The sequence below is a fragment of the Rhincodon typus genome, chromosome 3 (assembly GCF_021869965.1).
Source record: "Rhincodon typus isolate 14 chromosome 3, sRhiTyp1.1, whole genome shotgun sequence".
Taxonomy (NCBI): Eukaryota; Metazoa; Chordata; class Chondrichthyes; order Orectolobiformes; family Rhincodontidae; genus Rhincodon; species Rhincodon typus.
This window is the reverse complement of record NC_063334.1, coordinates 118955048-118965841: the sequence shown is the minus strand read 5'-3', so window position 1 is coordinate 118965841 and position 10794 is coordinate 118955048. Positions and strand designations below refer to the sequence as shown.

The 10794-nt window shown below is 39.9% G+C and overlaps 1 protein-coding gene across 1 annotated transcript in view; it reads right to left on the bottom strand.

Annotated features, from left to right (window-relative positions):
• LOC109918372 (E3 ubiquitin-protein ligase SH3RF1-like) overlaps nucleotides 1–10794 on the bottom strand; it is a 113113-nt gene that overhangs the window by 57449 nt on the left and 44870 nt on the right. The window lies entirely within an intron of this gene.

Sequence of the window (10794 nt, the reverse complement as noted above, 5' to 3'; positions counted from 1 at the left end):
GCTCCTTTTATGCTGCTTGGCCTGCTGTGTTCATCCAGCTCTACACCTTGTTATCTCAGATTCTCCAGCATCTGCAGTTCCTACTATCCCTGAAACAGATCAATCACTGTTCTGTGTTTGTGAGGAGCATATCTAGTCAGCAGGAAGCTTCTGTACTAAATAAGCCTTATGTGAACAGACGCCTCCATGTAATTAAGCTGGGTGCAGTCAGTTCCTGTGAAAAAACTTCTCTATTCTTTTTTGATCTGGATGTTCTGGCACTGGGAAGGGAACCACTACCTTGAATAGTGCCAGTCAAATCTAAACTATAACAAAACACTGTTTGAACAGGTGCTTTTGTGTGAGATTTGCTTCAATAAATAACAAATAAAATAATTGTAATATTGCAGGACCTGTTAGCTTTCAAGTGTAGAATTTTACTGGAAAGCTGAGGCTGAGCTTTAATTGAACTGTTAAGCTTCCAGGGAGATGTATTTGATCTACGTTTTATCTTTCTACTTGTTAACTGAAGATCTTTTGTCTGAATGATTCCCAGTTGCTTTAATGTTCTTTCACCTGTGCTTTGTGAGCCCAGCCCTGAACTGATTGGATGAGTAAGCACTACTGAATGCAAGTTAGTGGCCTGATTGCAACCTGATGCTCCCAGAAACGAGGCAGTTTATCATAAAGGAGATAAACAGGATTTTAGGTGGGAACATTGGTAAATGTGGATAGATCTCATTCCAATGCCTCTTTTGCAAGCCTCTTGAAAGAAGGCATCCTTTCTCAGTCAGCGCCATCAACATCCAACAGATATACTTTTTGTTGGCTGTTAATGAGATTTAGCTGGTTTATCTATAATGCATCTGAAATAATTTTGGTATTTAAAGGAAGTAAGAATGTACTGCATAATGTGTTGGGTGCTGCCAGTGAGACAGGCCGGCTGTATTTCGCCTTTTTAAAAAGTATAAACAAAATACTGCCAAAGCTGGAAATCTGAAATAAACACAGAGAATGCTGGAGAAACTCAGCAGATTTGACAGCATCTGTGGAGAGAGAAACAGTTGATGTTTTGAATCCAGTATAACTCTTCAGGCCTTCAGAAGCTCTGTTTCTGTCTCCACCTTTCTTTCCTGTTGTGTTTTACGTCTGATTCACTAGCCTCAGACAGCGTGCCTGCAAAAGATGCTGATTCATGCCTGTATGCTTCATTAGTCTTCAGCTGGTCTCCAGTTTACATCCATTTGTGAGATGGAATTTAAAACTGAGATGGTCATCAGGTTAATTGACTTGGGAGGCTCTCCTCTTCTCACCCAGAATCCATGCATATGAAACATGCAGTGCCTGCTGCTGAATTTCAGTCAGCCTTGTTTTCTTTCTCCTTCCCCGGTACGAGCTGCTAAGACAAATCTGTGAAATACTTGCTGCAAATGTGTTGAATTGTCTTATCTGCCTCAGGTCTGTAGTAGACTTGGCAAATGAAGTGCATTTTGGAAGCTCTGCCATTGAGTAGGATGTGAGCAGCAGTGTCACCAGGGCACCACGGCTAGATGTCTTGGTTTTTCCCTATGTCATGCCATGTAATTACATCCAAACTGCATTGGCTGCAGCACTTGAGAAACACCTGTATTTCAGAACAGTTAAGGCTGGGGCAATAAAGTTAACCTGATTGATGTTGGCCACATCCTCAAACCACCTCTTCAGCAAAAGAGCTTGCACTGTTCCCATTTCTTATATTAGATGAGTTGGTTTTCCAAAAAAAATAACTGGAGTAGGTCATTTGGCCTCTTGAGCCTGCCCACCCTTCAAGTTTATGGTCGATTACATTTCATGCCTTATGTTGCGAAGTTGGGTAGAGTGCTTGTGGATTGGAAGGCAGGAGTTTAGAATTTGGTGTTTGTAAAATGTTGGTACATGTTTGTATAATGCAATGGGGAAAGCAGTGTGTGGTCCCTTTAAAAGATGATATGCTTTTCCTATGCTTAGAGATTCAAAAAGGATGTCTGTGGGTTTGCAGGTGCACAGTGCACCTGAATTGAAACATTTGCATCAAAAGGCTATGCCGTTAGCAGTGAAAGCAGCATTTTTACCAAGCCAACAGGTTTTTGAATTTAGCCAATTAATTTAAACCAGGTCCTGATATAGCAAAAACCAATTAAATTTAAATCTGATGGTTTTGACGACATAGGACTAATTGGGGTAGAGCCAACTGTCATTTGTCACTTGCTCTCTCAGAATTCTCTAAGCCTTAGATTAAGCTCCATCCAAATTAAAGGTACCCAAGACACAAACGGTTAATGTTCCTGACCAATGAATTTGACGGAGAAGGTGTTCTTGACAGAAGGATTCACCGAGAAGGCATTCCTGACAGAAGTATTCGTCAGAGAAGACACAAAACAGTCTGGAAGACGTAACCTGGCTGTAATTTCGAGAGACTAAATTTTAAATTTTTTAAATTTTATTTTATATAATTGGGATTTTTATTTATTGGAACAGCATACTATTATAACCTTGTTTTATTTGGGAATAGTTAGTAGATAGGGGTTTATTCAGTTTGTTAGTAGTTTGGTTTGCTCACTGTTAGAGTTAGATAAATAAATTGTTACTTGTTGATTATAAAGAGTGTTTGAGGGGTTTATTTTGTAATTAACCACTTCCTTATAAAAGACTAGGGGTTCTTTTAACAGATTATAGGGTGAGGCTCACCTCTCTGGGTGTTTCACTTTTAGTTATCAAAAGGGTTCGATCTCTGCTTTATGAACACTCAATTTCCCTTTTGTGTTAGTACCACATAGTCTTCAACTCCTCTATTTCAAAAATCTGTCTAGCTCTTGAAATACTTTTGTGTTCTAGCCTCCACAACTCTCTGGGGTAGACAATTCCAGACATGAACTACCCTCTGGAAGAAGAAATTCCTTCACGTCTCAGTTTTAAATGAGTGTCCTCCTTAATCTGTAGCTATGTCCCCTGGTTCCCTCCCGTCTGGAAACATTCTCTGAGCATCAAGCTCTGTCAGAATTTTGTAGGCTTCAATAAGATCACCTCTCATTCATCTAAGGTGAATGTAGGCGTAACCTGTTTAGCTGTTCTTGATAAGTCAACCCCTTCAACCTAGGAATCTGACTCGTGGATCTCTTTCACACTGCCTCCAACACCAGTATATCCTTATTTAACAGTGGGGACCGAAACTGTGCATGGTACTTCGGGTGCAACCTCACCAACAGTCTGTGCAGTTGCAACATGACTTGCCTATTTTCAAACTCCATCCCTCCGGCAATAAAGGCCAAAATTCCATTTGTCGCCTTAATTACTTGTTGCAAGTGAATTAACATTCTTTATTCATTGTGTGCAGTAGCAGATGTCAAAAGCTCCAGAGGTGAGAGGTAGGGGGGAAATCTTCATCCTTTGTCTAAGGGTCCCAATAATGATCTGAGAGTGTACGAGTGAATCTGGTATGTTTCACCTTTATTATTGGAGAGCCGGATTAGTTTTTTTTAACAAAATGCAGGCAACTACTGCATCTGCCCAAAGTAGTTAGCACATTATATACAACTCCAGTGACATTTTTCTAATTGGCACCCATAGTGATGGCAAACAGTGCCATTTTCTTTGCAGAGACACTCATCCAGGATAAACAGGGTTGAAGTGGTTGTAGTTGTGCTTCATCTTGGTTCCAGTGTTTCATGTTTTTGACGTGGCAAGCACCATTATCTCCCAAATCTGAAGTTCTCCAAAATTCAAAATTGAAAATTGAAATTAAAGCAAATTACCCAATTGAGAGGGAAGTGACTTCACATTCTGATATCTTAGGCCATTGATTGGCTGTTAATTGTTATAATTTTGTTTCCCTTTTTCGAGAAATAGGACATTGGCCTAGGGATCTGAGCAATTAAAAATTGCCATTTCCTTCTGTTAATGAAGATCAAGTATTTCAATAAACATTGCTAAGTTTCAGTGAAGCAAAGTGGCGAGTCTTCTTTTTAACGTAGGTAGTCCTGTTTTATGTGGGGACTCCTGGGCATGTTCTGTATCCTGACTAACCATGTGTGTTGAGAATGTCGGATGCAGGGACTTGAATTCTGTGTTTCAGATCTTGAGCAGCAGCTATATCACTGTGGTGAATGAGCGAGGCTGACTGCTTTGTGGATAGCATGTTTCTAGATATCACCCAGCAGTTTAAGAGCATGCGGGCAGAGAGGAAATGAGTGACCACCAACGGTCACGAGAACACTGGAGTCTTTTAAGTGCAAATCACTGTGCGATAGATTTGCAGTTCTGAATACTGATGAAAGAAATCGCTGATAGGATGTGCAGCCAGAGCCAAATCCGTGGCTTCACCATTGGCTGAACTGGAAAGGGAGGGGAAGAAAGGGAAAGCGTATTAGGAGATTCAAAATGTAGTGCGAACAAATGGCTCCATGACTGCAAATGTGAACCCAGCATGGTATATTGTCTCCCAGGAATAAGGGTCAAGAAAGTCGCTGAGAAGTTGCAGAACACCTTGAGGGATAGCATGAATAGCCCATGGCTGTGGTTCATACTGGTATTGGCGGCGTAAGTAGAAAGAGGGATATGATCCTTCAGTCAGAATTTTGAGAGTCAGGTAAGAAATTGGCAAGAACCTCAAAAGCAGCAACCAGTTTACTTCCAGTACCATACGCAAGTGAGTGTGGAAGTGGGAGGTTAGCACAATTTAATATGTGGCTGCATGTGTCCTATTTTCTGAAGAGGATATAGGATTGAGTTTTGTTAGCAAATGGAATGAGTCCAGTTATAATAAGATACACCAGTTGGGCTGCAGTAAATTCAGTTTTGTCATGTTGCAATTTGTATTTTCAGAAAACTGGAGGTACATCTGGTAACTTCAGGGGAAGCACACCAGCAAATAGGCTGGCAAAAAATCTTAATTATGTGCTCAGAATTTTGGAGAAACCCAGTCGGTCTGGCAGCACTGGTGGAGAGAGAATTAGAATTAACAGTTAGGGTCATATCTTCAGACTGTAGTACTGGACCCAACATTAACTATGTTTCTCTCTCCGCAGACACTGCCAGATGTGCTCAGTTTCACCAGCATTTTCTGTAGTTTGTTTCTAATTTCTAGCATATGCTGTATTTTGTTTGGCTGCAGTATGTGGCCATAGTTGCAGGAACAAGCTTCAGACTCTTAACTGAGCAACTACCTTGACTACTGCTAAGGAAATGAGAAGGGTATTCAGAGTTACTGATTTATTCGGAAAGATTAAGCTCCTGCCTTTGATTTTACGATGAACTAGCTAATTTGCGCGTAAAACTGCTTTTTTTTGGCTAACTCCTTTCTAATTAAATCCTAATGTTAACAATAGATAGAACTGGGTTGATATTGAATGAAGCATGTGTTGACCATTATCTGCGCTACAAAATATTTTTCAATCAGACTTTTTAAACCTGCTGAAGAATCTTAATTTTCTTAAGTTTACTGACTGATAAATCCTATAGATTTTGTTTGCTCGTTGGATGCTATTGTGAAATTCACTTTGTATTTCTGGAATGGTCATTTTTGCAGTGCTGTTACTGGCCACCAGTTTAAGATTGCTTCCCACCACACCAATCATAATTTGGAAGACTCAGTACGAAGGCCTGTGCTGACCTGATGTCTCTTGATACTTCAGTTCGGTGTCAGGTTGGATGCTTTGCCAGATTCCGCTCCATTTGCTACATGATCGTGGCATCAGTGGAATGTGAAACCACTTTGCACCAACATGACAGTGAGAAAGTAAACACACTCTAAAATGCTTGCCCTATTTAAAGCAAACTGTTTCCCATTCCTTTACAGGAGCCTGGCCAAACGTGCTCATTTAGCTGCCAGAAGTAGGCCTACCAAACTATTGTCAGCTCTTAGTTATTCATATCCATCCAATAGGAATGCTTTCTTGTTTAAAATATTGTGTTCCATTTCAATAAAGAGCTTTTTTTAAAATCAATTTTCATTAGGAAGCTGAACTGATTTTTGGAACTTCACTTACTTTTGCAGTATCATTATTGCAATCTGAAGTGCATTTGTGTTGCTAAATCTAGACTAATCATGTAGAAAGACAGTGCTTCCAATGTATCAAGGAATGGCTGTGGCACAGAATGTGGCCATTTGGCTTGTTAAGTGTGTGGCGTCTCTGTAAGAGCAAATCCCAGTCTCATTCCTCATTCCTTGCTCCCTAGTCCGTGTGATGTCTTCAGATCTTGGGAGGTTGAACCTTCCCGATTTAAGTGAGAATGTTAAATTGCAATAAATTGTTTCTATTTGTGCAGAAACATCTGATTGTATAATCTGTCCTCTCAGGACCCAAGAAAAAATACTCCACAGTATTATTTCACATAGCAGTAATAAAGCAGTGATTAATATTTAACCCTTAAACAACACCTAATGCAGGTTATCTGGAAGAGTTTGTACTTTAGATTTTATCAATGCTTTGTTTAAAATCTCAAATTTTTGACAAAAGGTGGACAATTGCAGTCTGATATCACTCAACTGAGTGTGGCCAGTCTTTCTGTGGATTGTCTTAAATACTGTGACACTGTGCTGAGTGAAAATGCAGCCCAGGCTTTGAAAGCTGTCTTCTTGAGCTAGCTGTTGCACTAAAGTGGCATTACCTATTTACATTTGTTTTTAATCTTCAAAACCAGAAGGACTTCAAAAAGCATTCTGATATGTTAATAAGGCTAAGCTTCTATTGAAGCAGATGGCTGTTTCTGTTATCTTTTCCTTTCAATATTGATGGAACTAAATTGGTCCCAATGGCCAAGAAAAAGCTGAGTATTGGGATCTCTTGCCTCAAGAGGAGAAAAAGAGCTATTGATGGGAGGGTCTTGTTTGGATTATGTGGTAATTACCTTGGAAATTCTAAACATCCATTCTGGTAGATGACTTGCTATTTAACTGAGTAAATTTCAGGCCTTGGCATGTCCTCCAGCACCTTGCAGCTAATGAACTTCTTTTTGAAGTGTGCTCACAGATGTAATTGCTGGGAATGTGGCAACCAGTTTACCCACAACATACACCCACAATAAATGTGATGATCAGATTATCTGCATTAGGCGTTGTTTAAGGGTTAAATATTAATCATTGCTTTATTACTGCTATGTGAAATAATATTGTGGAGTGTTTTTCTTGGCACCTGTGAGGACAGATTATGCAATTAGATGTTTTTGCACAAATTGAAAGGTAAGACTTGGGAGCAGGATATTTAAGAAGGAGACTGCTCTGCGATTCAATAATTTTGTGGTTGAACCCTTTTCCGTCTGCCCTTGCATAACCCTTATCTGTCAAACATCGATCAAACTCCGCCTTGAATAAATTAAATTACTTTTTTCTTCGCAAAACAGTGGAGGCAGAATTTCACAAACTAACAACACTGAGAGAAAAAAAGTTCTCCTATTTGCATCCGCTGATTCTAGTCTCCCCAGTAGAAGGAAATATCCTCCAGGTAATCACCTGATCAGTTCCCACAGGATCTTGAATGTTTCAGTCAGATCGCCTTGTTCTTAACTCCAGTGGGTATAGGCCTGACGTCAACCTTTCTTTATAAAATAAGACCTTCATCACAGGGTTGAGGTGAATGAACCTTTTCCAATCTACTTTTAATGCAGCTATATCTTTTCTTAAGTGGTCTCATCAATGCCCTGTACAACTGCAGCAAAACATCGCTACTTTTATATTCCATTCCCTTTGAAATAATCAGCAACTTCCTAACCACTTCCTGTACCTGTACCCTGACTTTCTGTGACCCATGTTGCAGGACATCCAGTTCCTCTGTACCAATGTCTGTTTAAACATGTCTTTAAAAAATGTCTGTTTTCTATTCTTCCTGACAAGAAAACATGTTCACATCTTTACTCATTAAACTCCATGTGACAAATTTTTGCCTGCTAACTTAACCTATCTACTTGTGACAATTTGTTTTCTTTCCTAGATGGAGTCTGTTTGGCCCATTCTGCCTGTACTGGTGAAAGAGAACCGTCTCATTTTATGTAATTTTCAGCTTTTGGTCTGCAGTCTTGTACGGTTTCAGTTTCTATCCATCATCCTTTTGGGTAGCAAGTACCAGAATCCACCACCTATGAGCTCTAAACTTTTCTCTTCATTTCTCTCTCCTCCAATGTCCCCACCGTACATTTTTTTTAAAAAAATGAATCAGTTACTTGAAATTTATGCTTTCTGATAATTTTATTGATTTATCTGCTCAGGGAAATAGGTCCTTTTTCATCCATTCTAATCACGTGCCAAGATGTGATGGACCTGATTTAGTATCCTCTCAACCTCTGCTTTCTTTGAAAGCAATCTCCACCTAACCAGCCCTCCTGATTAATAAAAAAAATTCTTTATTCGTGGCAACATCCTCATAGGCCTTCTCATTACCCTTTGTAGTGTGATTTCATCCTTCCTGTAAAATGGTGACCATAACTGTTTGTAGGACTGTAGCTGTGGTCAAATTTTTTGTCCCATACAGTTCTAACCTAATCTCACTGCTTATGAATTCTGTGCCTGATCTCTCAAATGTAGCTATCCTGTAGCTCTTAATTATTTCATGAACTGTTACAGTTTATCCATCTTTCATTCAAAAGGCAAAGCCTCCAAAACTGCATCACTTCCTCATTGCTGCAGTGGAAGTATCGAATCTCCAAAATGGGGTGACCTGACTCCAAGGCAAAAGTGCTGCTAACTGATCCACAACTGGTGTAGTGGCATTTGCAAACAGAAGCCGAGTGAAATATGGAGAGAGAGCATGTTCAGCTAGTTGTAAACACCCTTCTTTAACATGAAATGAAATTTGACAATTAACTAGATCCCAGTAAAGTCATAGCACACATTTATGTACTGTGGATCCATTGATTTAGAGTTAACAGCGACAAGCTGTTACCCTGCTTTATAGGCAGAACTCAAAATTGAAGTGCTCGGTGGGGGACAGATTAGTTCCAGAGCCTTTGAAATGTCCCAGATGTTGCTGAGGGAGAGTGAGATGCTAGTGGAATTTAATTCTCTCCAATTGTCATTCAGAGCAACAAAAAAACCCTGAAAAGAAAAACCAGAATCTGAAATATCTGTACAGTTCTATCAAGCCAAATTGTTTAATTAGTGTTACTTCAGAAATTTAGGTGTATAGTCATCTTGATTAGTACATGAGAACATGCTGAGCAAAATGCTTGTAAAGAGGAGCTCATCAAAGTGAGTAATATTCATCATATCTGCACAGCAAATTTGCTCAAGGGCTTCCCTTTAGTGCTGCAAAAACGGTTAGAAAATATTGAAGACTTTCATAAAATCTAAGATGAATTCCATAAAATGTTGCCCTTGAGCAACATGAGTTAATACAGAGGTGCCAGGGAGGTCCTGGTTGACAGGCTTCTAATGAAAGTTGTCTGATTGTATGATATCTAAACAATTATATCCAACATACCAAGAAGAATGGGAACAGTGCTCAAAAATTTGTTTCTTCGAGTCCTGAGTTCCGGTTTCTGCCTCTTGCTGCTTTCAATGAGTATAGATATGTTGGGCTTGCTGACAGAGCCAATATTTGCTGTCCATCCCTAATTGTCCTTGATCTGCATGGATTACTTGTCCATTTCTGAGGGCAGTTAAGGGTCAGTTGCGAGCCTGGGGTCACATGTAGGTCGGACCAGGTCAGGATGGCAGATCACCTTCCCTAAAAGACATCAGTGAACCAGATGGATCTTTACAATAATCTGTGATAGTTTGATTACCACTGTTACGGAGTTGGGGTTTTAGCTTCAGGTTTATTAATTGAATTTAAATTCCACTAACAGCAGTGGTAGGATTTGGACTTCTGGGTTACATGACCATTGCGCCACCACCACCAATTCTGAAATGATTTTCAGACTAGTAAAAATGTGTGTTTTATGTATATAACAAAAAGGTTAGTGACTGAAGAAAAGTTTCCTAAGAATGCTAATTGTGTGAGGAATTTGTACCGTTTTAAAATAAACCTAAGAAGCTTTTCCATAAATTGTAACCTTTCTGCAAAACCGCATTTATCAAAGCTCTCATGTGACACTGAACTTGTAGCAATTTTGCTCATTATGTGATAAATGCTGTTGGGCTGGTTTCAGCCCAGGGCTGAAGAAAATTTTGAAATAAGAGCAAAATACTGCAGTTGCTGGAGATCAGAAATAAAATGCTGAAGAAACCCAGCCGGTCTGGCAGCATCTATAAAGAGATCTGGGGAGATGGCGCTGTTGTGGTAATATCACTGTATTGGCAATTCAGAGCCCCAGGCCAAAGTTCTGTGGACAAGGGTTTGAATCCCGTCATGACGTGAAGTTTAAATTCAATCTGAAGAAAATCTGGAGTAGAGAGCCGAGTTTATGTCAGTTGTTGATTTCCCTACCGGAAAGGAAATCTGTCATCCTTATTTGGTCTGGTCTATATTTGAATCCAGGCTCTCAGCAGTCCGGGTGATTCTGAACTGCCGTCTGGGCAATTAGAGTTGTGCAATAAGTGCCAATAACATAAATTTAAAACAAATGGAAGATTTTCTGTGCTTCTGGTTTTGAGCTGGATTTCACCATTTTACAAAGTATGGGGTGCCCTGATTGGAAAAAAGTAATTAGTTGGGTAATTACTCATGCACTTCTTGTGTGTTGGCAGCTGTACTCTTGATTCTAGCAGACTTGGAAATTGCACCAGAGATAGTAGGAACTGCAGATGCTGGAGAATCCGAGACAACAAGGTGCAGGGCTGGATGAACACAGCAGGCCAAGCAGCATCATAGGAGCAGAAAGGCTGACGTTTCGGGCCTAGACCCTTCATCAGAAAAGGTGATGAAG